The 12,016-nt window shown below is 50.8% G+C and overlaps 1 long non-coding RNA gene across 1 annotated transcript; it reads left to right on the top strand.

The window, feature by feature from the left end:
- The first annotated feature begins 285 nt into the window (after positions 1–285).
- Positions 286–7,527, top strand: LOC128333302 (uncharacterized). The gene is made up of 2 exons (XR_008310909.1): positions 286–626; positions 7,393–7,527. It is a non-coding gene; the product is annotated as an uncharacterized LOC128333302 (long non-coding RNA).
- Positions 7,528–12,016: the final 4,489 nt, after the last annotated feature.

Genomic DNA, 12,016 nt, shown 5'->3' with positions numbered 1-12,016 from the left:
AAGAAGTTTCACAGCTGCGAGACCAAAGAGGCAACTCCTCGCTTTGTATTTCAGCTGTCCTGGGAAGTCTGAGAACTCCACAGACTTTCTGGGAGGGATGTTTTAAAAACACAGCCACCCTCAGACTCATGTGGAAAGGCAGCCACTTATTTGATTATTTTCCATTGCAAGCCCTATCACATGCCTCACAAACATAACGCTTCATAATAAAATTGATTAAAAATAGACAGCATAAGCTACGATGACATAGCAGGAATTAGTAAGCAAACAAGGAAGGGAATTTGAGATGAAATGCACATCTCCCGCAAAGCTTGTAGGAACGTATTGACCTAAAAACCCAACCCAAGAGGGCCCGAGCCTCTCTCGGAGTCGGGGGATTCCCACTGCGAGCGGCTGGACGACTGCCCCACGGCTGAGATGGCACCGCTGCCCTTATGCCCGCCAGCCCAGCATCAGCCCCCCACCCCCCCCACCCTGCCGCCAGCACTCCGAGCACAGGTGCTGCACCAGACAGAAGCTTGAGTGCATCGGAAGGACAAGCTCAGAGCCTGATGACGCTGACGCAGATTGGCTGCAGCACCCAGAAGACCTCACGTTTCTAGCCCTTGTGACTGATGAACGAGGAGGTGAGCTGGTTGCCCTTCCCAGGGTGGGGTGGGGCAGGGGAAAAGTGAGCAGGCCTCTTCCCGGCTACCAGAATTTGTGGCCTGAGTGATTTCCTGACCAGGGAGGCAGAGCTTGGAGTGAAGATGCTTTTGCCTTCTGTCACCATCCCAGGAACATGGACAGTCACCCAAACCAGCTGAGCTATGGAAGCCCCCAGCCCCATATGGGCTGGGTTCAGATCTACAGCTGAGTCTATAGGATGTGCGGGCGGGGGGATGATGTTAGGTGTGCTTCTCGCAGGAGATCTGGCAAGAGCGGCAGCATGAGCCGTGGGCGGAGGGGGAGGAGGAGGGGTGCGGGTGAGTGGGTGGCTGCTGTCCAAGGCTGCAATCCCAGCAGGGCCTGCCTGCTTTCCGCAGGTGCCTCTCCACCACCCCACCCCCGCCACACTAGTCAAAGTTGCCAAGTGAAATGCAGAAGAGCAGGCTAAGTGCAAAGAGAGAGAGATAAACTTAGCAGCATCACCCCTGAGTGTTTCCTTAAGGGAGCCAAACAGATGACGAAGGTGCTGAGGAGTGCGAGGTGGGAAGCAGAGATGCATTTTCTGAGCAAGGTATCAGCTGCTTTGCCAAGGGACGATTCAGACGCCCCAGCAGAGGAGGCCATGTGAGCTGGGAGGTGACTGAACCTGAACTTGAAATCCAGGCCCAAGAGGCTTTGGCAGTGACCTGGGACTGAACCTGAGCGCCAACCAGAACCTGAACAGAACCCCTCAGCACAAGAAGTGGCCACCGGTTCAAAGAAGCGGTTCAGTAATCAGGCACCCAGCTTTCAACTGTAGGATGAATGCTTTGTTTTCCTGGGTTTTTTTTTTTAATCTTGTGTATATTTGTCTGCAAGGATTTTGATTTGTTTTGTTTGCAAAGGAATTTTAAAATTCCTTGCAAAGATATTTTCAAAAGAAAAATTCAAAAGGACTTCCTCATGCAGAGGACACATGGGGTTCTCCAAGGCGAGGACTCAAGAGCCATCAAGAGCCCATTTGCTCCCATGTGCCATCCTCCACACCACATTCTTCCTGTTCTTCAAGGCCTCCACAGATTGCCCCATAACCCAAAGCCCACATCAGCAGGGAGTCAAGCCATTGAGAATGTGGGTTCAGTTCAGGTTCATAGGCATTTTTTAAATTCTCCAGCTCAAATGCTAATTGAACATCCAACTTACATACGAACTTTTAGAACACAACCCATTTGTAAGTGGGGGACTCCCTATCGTGATCTTGTAAGGCAGGTTAGTAGCATTAGCCCCATATACTGGGGTCTGAGGCAAGGGCTCAGTTCAGATGTCACGACCAAACCATAGCTTGGCTCTTGGGAATGTACTCTGGGCAACTCTGCTGTCTTCTCTCCTTGCATGCTTCGATGTCGCCTCCATCCCTCCCTGCTCCACTGGTGACCATAGTTTGCTGCAACACTGCTGAACCAGAGAAACGAAGGTGTGCCAGAAAGTAACGGCCTCCAAACCAGAGTTTCCAGGGAAAGGTGGAGAGCAACGAGGGAGCGTCCTCTGACCTGGACCATGACACTGCCAGAGAGCCCTCCATGCTGACAGCCTTCACTCATTCAGAGCGGAGGCATTTGTAGGGCTTGGTGCTGGCACGTGCTCTCCTGAGCTTGACGAAGCACGGAACGGTTGTTGTGCGGGCTTCATCTTGCTTTTTAGAAGCCCCCTAAGGGGTGCCCAAGGAGGCGCCGCTGCCTCTGCTTCCCAGCAGCCGCGCGTTGCTCTTCTCTCTCCTGTCCGGCCCGAAAGGAAGCCACACTGCCGGAGGCAGACTGGCCACTGGGCAGGCAGTTAGCCACGCAGCAGCTGTACCTGACCAGTGGCCAGCCTGCAGGCAGCAGGGCTCTAGGTGGCAGGATGGGAGAGAGAGGCGCAGGAGAGCAGAGAGGTGAACCACACGGCTCTACCTGGCGTTACCGAGGAAGCAGCCCTGGAGTCATCGTTGGCCCCGTCAGACAGCGGGAATGACTGACTGGGCTGAAATATCCCTGCGTTGGCAGCAATTCCTCCTCCTCCTCCCCAATCACTTGATAACTTTAGCTCCACATCTGTGAGAAGAGGATAGTAATATCCAGCTATGCGGATGTTGTGAAGGTTTTAATTAGTGCTTGTAAAGAGCCTGATGTCTGCACAGCATTTTCCACTGAAAGGTCTCCCAAAGCTTTTCATAACATTGCAGTTACAAAGGCATATTAAATTCAGTTGCATCAGAGTATTTCTCATACTACTGAAGAATGTTTAATAATAGCATGGGAACTGAGCAAGGCAAGGAGATGTTTCATCATCATCATCATCATCATCATCATCATCATCATCATCATCATCATCATCTTACAAGCATTTCTTCTGCAGAGATAACCAGCACAGTGTCCCTCCAGTGGTTGCTGCTGGTGCCTACTTTTTGTCTCTTTTAAGATTGTGAGCTCTCTGGGGACAGGAAACTATCTTATTCATCTTATTGGAGAGCTGGTCTTGTGGGAGCAAGCATGACTTGTCCCCTTAGCTAAGCAGGGTCCATCCTGGTTGCATATGAATGGGAGACTCCATGTGTGAGCACCATAAGAGAGTCCCCTTAGGGGATGGAGCTGCTCTGGGAAGAGCAGAAGGTTAAAAGTTCCCTCCCTGGCAGCCTCTCCAAGACAGGGCTGATAATATATATATATTTGTAATATATAATATAATATATATATTATAATATATTTATTTATTTATTTCTCCCAGGCGTACCTGTCGCTAATCACATGTGTGGCAGCTCTCGTGAGAGTTCGTGAGCAGCTGCCAATTAGCGACGGGACAGGGGAGAAAATAGGGAACTGGCCGGCTGGGAGCAGGCAGCAGCGGGCGGGGCAGCCACTGGGAATTGGTGGGGGGAGGAGGTGGTGGTGGGCCGGCTTTCTGGCCAGCCCGCCAACCAGAAACCGTGGAGGGGGAAGAAGATAAGACAGAAGTGCTCTGAGTTGGTAGAACTGATCATCCGAGAACTGAGGTAAATCTGGTCTTGGATGGGGTCACACTCCCTCTGAAACACAAAGTCCGCAGCTTGGGGGTGCTTCTGGACCTGATGTTGTCCTTAGAGGCACTGGTGGTGGTGGTGTGGAAAAGTGCCTTTTACCACCTATGGCTGGTACACCAACTGAGACCCTACTTGGAGAAGTTGGATCTGACCTCTGTCACTCATGTGTTGGTAACATTTAGATTGGACTACTGCAATGCGCTCTATGTGGGGCTGCCCTTGAAGACTGTTCAGAAGCTTCAGCGAGTCCAGAATGCTGCTGCAAGGATGCTCGTGGGTGCAAGTTGCTTCATGAGTATTACACCCATTCTGCATCCACTTCCGGGCTAGATTCGAGGTGCTGGTCTTGACCTTTAAAGCCCTACACGGCTTGGGGCCGGGCTACCTGTTGGACTGCATTCACCCATATGAATCTGCCAGGGCCCTCAGATCATCATCTCAGGCCCTGCTCATGGCCCCACCACTGACAGAGATCCAGTTGGTGGGGATTAGAGACAGGGCCTATTCGGTTGTGGCTCCTCGGCTTTGGAACACCCTCCCTGAAGAGCTTTGCCATGCTCCCTCCCTCATTGTTTTTAAAATACATCTAAAAATACATCTTTTAAAAGAGGCTTTTTAATGCTACATTTTTTGATTATATCTGGTAGGTTCTTTAGTTTTTAGCTTTTATAATTCTCAGTTTTTCGCTTTTAAGGTAACTTTTAATTTGAACTTAATACTGATTGTGGTTTTTAACCTGACTTTTAACTTGTTTACTTAATTTGGTTAATTTTATTACTTTTATTGTATATTGTATTTTTTTTATTGTTGTGAGCTGCCCTGAGCAGTAGTGTACTGGAGGGGTGGGGTAGAAATACTATAAATAAATAAATAAATAAATAATCCACAAATCATGTCCCTGGAGCCAGGTCTTGATCTCCTGAATTCCGGCACTGTGGTCATGGAGTGTTTCTGGGCAGGTGCAGCAGGCCTGAGCAGAATCCAGTTTTGCACTTGAAAATACACTCTTTACATCAAAGTGTCCCTGAGCACGTGCAGACCTTCTGCCTCTGAAAATACATGTATTGGTTTAGTGACTCCATTAAGTTAGCTGTGGGCTTCTAATAAACCATTCAGTAGTGGCTTGTCCTAATGGGCTAGCGGGCGCCAAAGCTGGTAGTTCAGGTTGCTTCTCTCTCTCTCGCCCCGCCCGAGAGATGCGCAGGCTTCAGGTTGGCCATTTGTCAGGTGGAGCTGTGCAGGTAGCCATACATCTCTACCTGATGAATGGCCAGCCTGCAGGCAGCATGGCTCTAGAGCAGGGTGGGAGAGAGATGAGCAACCTGAGCTGCTTCCTTTGGCACCCCCAAGGCTCTTTAGGAGGAGGAACCACTCAGCAGCCAGGGCACTTCCCAGCTTATCCACTCAACAGCAGCAAAATGATTCAGTTCGGGTAAATCGCATTCAAAACATGTAAACAGCAAAGTGCCCAGCAAGAGGAACAGTCTTGTGAAAACTAACAACCGGAAAATACAGCAACCTTTTGACACTGGACATACAACATGATAGCAATAAATCGCAGCGATAAAATCCAAAATGAGGCATCAGAAATGTGAACGGCACCCTGCTGTCAGTGTAGGGACGGGAAGTGCGGAAGCACACTTCGGAGATATGCCATGTCTTTCTAATACAGAAAGCGCCCAAGTCACCCAAAGGAACCCCCCCCCCCAGGGCAACCACCAGGCAGCACAAGTGTGAGGCTCCATTCACAGAGCCACCCCCTTTCCTAGAAACCAGTCCAGCTCCACGTGGCTGGGATGGCCCACGATCCTTGCCAGGAAATCTATTAGGGGCCTGCTTAACAGGAAGGCAAGCAACTTGATTCCTTTGGAAACAGATCTCCCACCTTTTCAGTATTCAAAACCATACAGCAATAGGAACAGTACAGAGAAAACAAAATGCAGCAGATTAGAAACTCTGCTGTAATAACCGGAGCTGAATAACTTCAGAATTAGCTGTGGCCGTCTTATTGTGCCAAACGGATGATTCTCCGGGAGGATGGATCCAAGTTAATAATAATTCACCTTGCTTTCTTCATAAACCGATGGCAACTAAACCTTAAGTAGCACATGGTTGTGGGGGGTGGGTGGCCTGAGATTAACTAGGACGTACACCATAGATTCTCCAGGCTTTGGTGCTAACCCCAGACACGCTTGGGGGTGGGAGGAAAATGCTCCTTGTGGGGCAGTTATCAATGGCTGCCGTGTGTGCAGCCCAATCCACACACTATGCTCAACACTCGCCCAGTCTGTGCAATGTACACAGGTACCGTTCTGTCTGCAGGCACAGTTAGCCACATGCTACGTTGAATGCAGCTACAGCAGTCTGCTTCCTATCTGTACCTGCTTTTGAGGGACCTGTACCTCGTTTCCCTTGCAAATGGACACATGTACCGTCATTCAACAAACATGTGCAGATCCCCGTACACATGTACAATGGACTGCCTGAAGCGGGCATGGAATATTTCTGGTACAGCTTCTCAGCAGCCCCCTCATCAGGGGCAGGACATGCAATGGGTCACAACACTCCTTCCCTCTGATCATTCATCACGTACCTACCTCTCTTTCCCCCCAAGGAGCTCAGGGTAGCACCCCTGGGTGGGTTACTCCTCGTTTTCCTCGCTTAAAACACTCGCTTTTGAGGTGGACTGAAAGCCTGCTTGGCCTGGGAGATGGAAGGCTCTGTGGGTGTCCCACCTCCAAGCTTGGCCCGACACTGACATCCACACCTTAATAAATACCCCAAACTTAGTGTGTGGATTGACTCCTGGACAAATATTTAGTCTTGGCAGCCCAAAGAGGTCTAAATTCATTCCATACTTGGAAAATGATTCTGGGCTACTTGTAGTAGTGGCTTGTCCTAACAAGCCAAGGGGTGGGGGCCAAAGGAGGCACAGCAGACTCTGCTTCCTGGCTCCTCTCTCTCCCGCCCCATCCAAGAGCTGTGCTGCCTGCAGGCTGGCCATTCATCAGGTAGAGCTGCATGGCCCTCAGGCAGGGCAAGAGAGAGGAGCCACCTCAGCTGCTTCCTTTGGGACCCCGCTGGTTCATGAGGATGAGTTACTACTACTAGCTACTTGATGGAAGGTTTGGCATAAATTCCAAGTTCTACCTTTTGGGACAGTGGGTTGTTTTACCTGTTACAAAGGAGTCCTCATGCACAGAACATCTTCTGGATGGGAAATCAATGCTGCAAATGAAATTCAGGGAGCTACTTTCATCAGCTGGTGGGTTTTGCATGTCTGAGCTTGGGAGGTTTTTGCTCCGTTGGGCTAAAAAACTAGGAGTATTTGTTTGTTCAGTGAAGGAGGTGGGATTGTTTTGTTCAATCTTGTGCAAACTGACTCTATTACTCCCCATTAAATAGTGCTTTGCAAGGATGTTGAAATAACAGGAGCCATTTCTACACACACACACACACACACACACTGGGTGGGTGGGTGGGTGCGGGGAAAGTGGCTGTATTAAGGGCTTTCCTCATAGTTCAGTCATGCAAATGTTAACAGCCTGGTTCGGGGTGAATCTCCCTGAGATCACAAGTGTTTAGCATTCCCTGCTTCCGTTTCATTTCAGGAGCCAAGGTTGCTCAGATGATTCTGGGTGGGTGAAATGTGCCAAGGAAGGGGCCCGACAGAGCCATATTTCATGCCATCTCTTTCTGCTCATTTGCAGGGTTTTCCCTGCTTGGAAAGGGCTGTGATCTGGATGGGGGAGAGACACGGCTGCTGCTGCCGCTGCCACCACCGCTGCTCCTGTGATTCAAGGCTGAAAGAGAATTTATGTCTTTTATTAAAATTCTTGATCTTGTGGAGCGGAACTTTACTGTAACTCCAGCGCCATGGGGATTTATGGTTTTATTTAAGACGCACAAGGAGAAGAGAAGCAGGCCATGGGAGAAGGTGGCCACTCCTGGCAGGGCAGGCCGGAGGCAGGAGTGAGGGGCAGGCGCTGCTGGTTCTGCGGGGGGGGGGGGGGGTGAGGAGCAAGCCCCACCCACATCACTCCTGAGAAAGATGGTCAGGTAGATTCCCCTCCTCTTCCTCAAAGCGCAATGCTTTCAAAAGTCTACATTGTCTGTCTGGGACCAGACAGACACCTGATGCTCTCCAAGTGGGCAGCTAGCTTCATATTTATATTTATATTTATATTTATATTTATATCTATATCTATAGAAGGTCCTTCATCCTAAGACCTGAGGATGGTTAATAACAAGATAAAAAGCAATTCAATAAAAGCAGAACAAATACAGTGAAAAGTTTAAAAAGAACAAAGGACAGCTCAATCAAAAGGACAGTCTTCAGTTTCCTCCTAAAGGCTGGGAGAGAGGGAGCCATGCAGGTCTCACATTTGGGGGCCACAACTGAGAGGGCCCTGCCCCGTGTGCTCAGTAAATGGACCTCAGCAGGTGTCGGCACAAGGAGCAGGGCCCTCCCAGCCGATCTAGTCTGGTGGGTAGATTCAGTTGCGAGCAGATGGTCCCTAAGGTACCTGCTCCATTCAGTCCCAAGCGCCACGTGAGAAAGAGCAGGAAGGCCCTTCCTGTGTATTCCAGTATCAACATTCCAGTTTGGCTCCAGTATTTCTAATGGGTCACCTTCAGTGGTGCAGCGGGGAAAAGCTTGACTCACAAGCAGAAGGTTGCTGGTTCAAATCCCCGCTGGTACTATATCGGGCAGCAGCAATATCGGAAGATGCTGAAAGGCATCAGCTCATATTGCACGGGAGGAGGGCAATGGTAAACCCCTCCTGTATTCTACCAAAGAAAACCACAGAGCTCTGTGGGCGCCAGGAGTCGAAATCGACTTGACGACATGCTTTACATTATTTTCAATGGAGGACGAAGAAGCTGAATGGGAACATTTTAAGAGTTCTGAGAACAACATGGAGAGTCCTGAGAAAAGCCGACCAGCTTCAGTAGCGGCTCATCCTCAGGAGCCAGGGGGGTGCCAAAGGAGGAAGCTTGGCTTGCTCCTCTTTCCTTCTCCCACCCCCTCCGAGAGCTGTGCTGCCTGCAGGCTGACCATTCGTCAGGTAGAGCTGCGTTGCTTGATGGCATCATTGAATGCCTTGGAGACTGGTAGAGAAATATGGTGACATAGACCAGGGGTGGGCAAACTTGGACCTCCCGCTGCTGTTGACCATCACCCGCCAGGCCCAATGGATTAGGGTTGGGGATGGTGGGAGTGATAGTTCAAAAGCAGCAGAAGTGCCAAGTTTGCTCAACCCTGACAGAGACTCTGCCATGGTTAAGAGGAAGTCTTTTGGGAAGAGTCCCCACCAAAGACTGTAAGGCAGAAAGAGGCTATCCACTGTACCCCAAATACTTAATTGTGGATCTCTCAGATGGAATTAGGAGCAAAGGGAGAAGAGCAGGGCGACTTTCCATTTGCTGGCAGATGTTTGGCAGCTCAGTTTTGGAAGTAAAAAGAGACTCCCACTATTAGAGTCTAGGAAAGAAAATGCTGAGGTGTAATTAGCTGCCTGAAGTTCACATTCTGTATCACTTTACAGAAGGAACAGCAGGAGAGATTCATAGTTAGGATGTGCTGAACAGATTCTTTTTAACCCATGAACTATGGAAGGAAAGAAATAGGTATAGAAACAGATATATCTCTTTGGGGTGTTCATTTCTATAGTTAATGTTTATCCTGAAAAACTGTTATGAAACATTTTTCTTGACATAAGGTGTATTCTCAATAGAGATTATTTTAAAAAGCAGGGGAGGGCGCACACACACACACACACACACACACACACACACACACACACTTACACCCCACTCTTCCTCCAAGGAGCCCAGAGTGGCATACAATATGGTAATGTTTCTCCTCACAGCAACCCAGTGAGGTAGATTAGGCAGAGAGATACATGACTGGCCCAGAGTCACCCAGAGAGTTTCATGGCTGCATGGGGATTTGAACTCAGGCCTCCCCGGTCCTAGTCCAGCACTCTAACCACTCCCCCACGCTGGCTCACTTGCCCCTCCATGATTCCTTCCAACGCGGGGATCAGGGCCACGGAGCCCTTGTTTGGCCCCTGGGGTTCTCTTGCCACCCACTCGGGAGGGGGGAGTTTCCAGGATGTGGAGCTAGGATGCCATTGCTGAGAAGATTTCTGCAGCGTTGGGATTTCTCCCCGGAGATACCCAAAACCCACCCCACCCTCTGGCAGCACTAATTAGCTCCCACTCGGTAATGAGGCCTGGAGAGGGGGCCTCCCTTTTCCCGGGCAGGCAGCAGCAGTTTCTGCATGCAGATGAGGGCTGCTGGAGCCAGCTAATTGGGGCGGCTGCACTGCGCGCCCATCCTGCTCTTGCGCCAGCTGCCTGGAGAGGTGGCGCCCCGGGCCCTGCTTAATGCTCCGTTCCCAGGAGGAGACTGCTGAGTTCACGGCAAGGGTGTCTCCCAGCCCTGCCAGCCTCCAAGTGTCTGGTGCCAAGTTGCCTACAGCAGCAACTCTTTGCTGCTGCCACCCAGCCTCGGCGGGCTCCAGCCCTTTGGGAGCCAGGCACCCCCTGCCTCCTTCCGGCCTGCGGCCAGTGCCCACCAGCGGCCTTCCGAGGGGTCCGCCTCCCCCCCCGCCCTGCTACACATTGCATGCTGCTTCCGTGGCCTCTTAGCCCCCGCTGAGGATAGTTGCAGGGCTTCCTGGCAGCCCAGCCACTCCGCGCCCCCCTCCTTAGCGGCCACTTTCACCAGGGCCACTCATCTCTCCCAGGGAAGGTGTCCCACCCAGGCAGCACCTTGTGGGAAGCCCTGCCTGAATTACTTGGGAGTTTAGCCTTGCTGGCCCTAAAGGCTTCTGGGAAGATGGCTCATGATGACCCTGTTGTTATAGATTCATATTTGCATTCCAACCAATTAAAGCAAAGTTAGAAATGAGCCCCCAAAGGGTGTACTTTGTGAGCAGCTGAAGAGTTGCTGCCTGTGATCAAGAATGATCACAGGCAAGAGGCAACAGAGAGGTGTAACAGCCGCAGCAACGTATCCAAATGAAACCAAATCCTCCCTCCAGTCATGGACTTTTGGCTGATTTTTAAAAATAAACTGCAAATGTACATTTCATTTCATTTTCACACCTGCTTTTAGTGCTTGGAGCAATTGGCAAAGGTTTACTGATCCAAGAAGATTTCAAAGACCAAAGAACTCCTGCTTCATACCACATCGCAGAGGACTTGGGAGCTATTCCGTAAGTCGCTCTTTGGCACAGGGAGGAGGGAACTGGCCCGGTTTGTCTGGCTCCCCTCTCCCATGCATGTGCACCTGGCCTCAGTAGTGGCTGGTCCTAGGGGCGGGGGCGCCACCCAAGAAAGCAGCTTGGCCTGCTCTTCTCTCTTTCTCCCACCCCTCCTGAGAGCTGCATGGCCTGCAGCCTGACCATTCGTCAGGTTAACCGTGCAGCTCTACCTGACAAATGGCCAGCCTGCAGGCAGTGCGGGAAAGAGAGGAGCAACCAGAACTGCTGCAGTGAAGCAGAGGCAGCTGCGTCCCCTTTGGCACACCCCCCCCCCCCCGCTCCTTAGGACAAGCCGCTAATGAGCAGATGATCCCATAAACAACTTTCTCACCTCCTGTATCAAGGAGCAGTGTTCTTCACAACCAGGATGCCTCCCATGATATCTGTCTGAGCACAAAATCTGCAACTAATGCGACAGCATGATCTAGTGGCTAGAGCGCTGGACTAGGACCGGGGAGACCCGAGTTCAAATCCCCATTCAGCCATGAGACTTGCTGGGTGACTCTGGGCCAGTCACTTCTCTCTCAGCCTTAGCTACTTCACAGGGTTGTTGTGAGGAGAAACTTAAGTTCCTCTGGGCTCCTTGGAGGAAGAGCGGGATATAAAATGTAAAAATTAATAAATAAATAATAATAATTAATAAATATATAATAATTAATAATCAGGGACACCGTTGGTATCTGCAGACACACAAGCCACCACCATGTGCTGGGGAAAGACTGGGACGATCAGTGTGGCCACACTGGGACGATTTCTGCTCCTTTGAGGTGTCCAGCAACAGGAGCGGCCCCTGGCTCTTTGCTTCTTCCCTTGTGGTGGGGATGTTGAACGAAGCGAGTGCTCTTGCCTCTGGGCTCATTATCCTCTCCCTGGCCTGGAGGGGAGGTTGTGAGCAGTGGCAGGACCTGGGTTGCTGAGGACCCTCCTTGGAGTCTGGACAGTGCTGTGGGGCAGTGAGGATTGCTTGGTGGCCAACTGTGGCCAGACTCCACACGTGCAGCAGCCGCCCCCATCAAGGGGATCTGCTTGTTCCTCACAAGACACCCCACTTTTTTCTTGG

This window comes from Hemicordylus capensis, chromosome 7 (assembly GCF_027244095.1).
Source record: "Hemicordylus capensis ecotype Gifberg chromosome 7, rHemCap1.1.pri, whole genome shotgun sequence".
NCBI classification, from domain to species: Eukaryota; Metazoa; Chordata; class Lepidosauria; order Squamata; family Cordylidae; genus Hemicordylus; species Hemicordylus capensis.
This window is presented reverse-complemented; position numbering and strand designations above follow the sequence as displayed.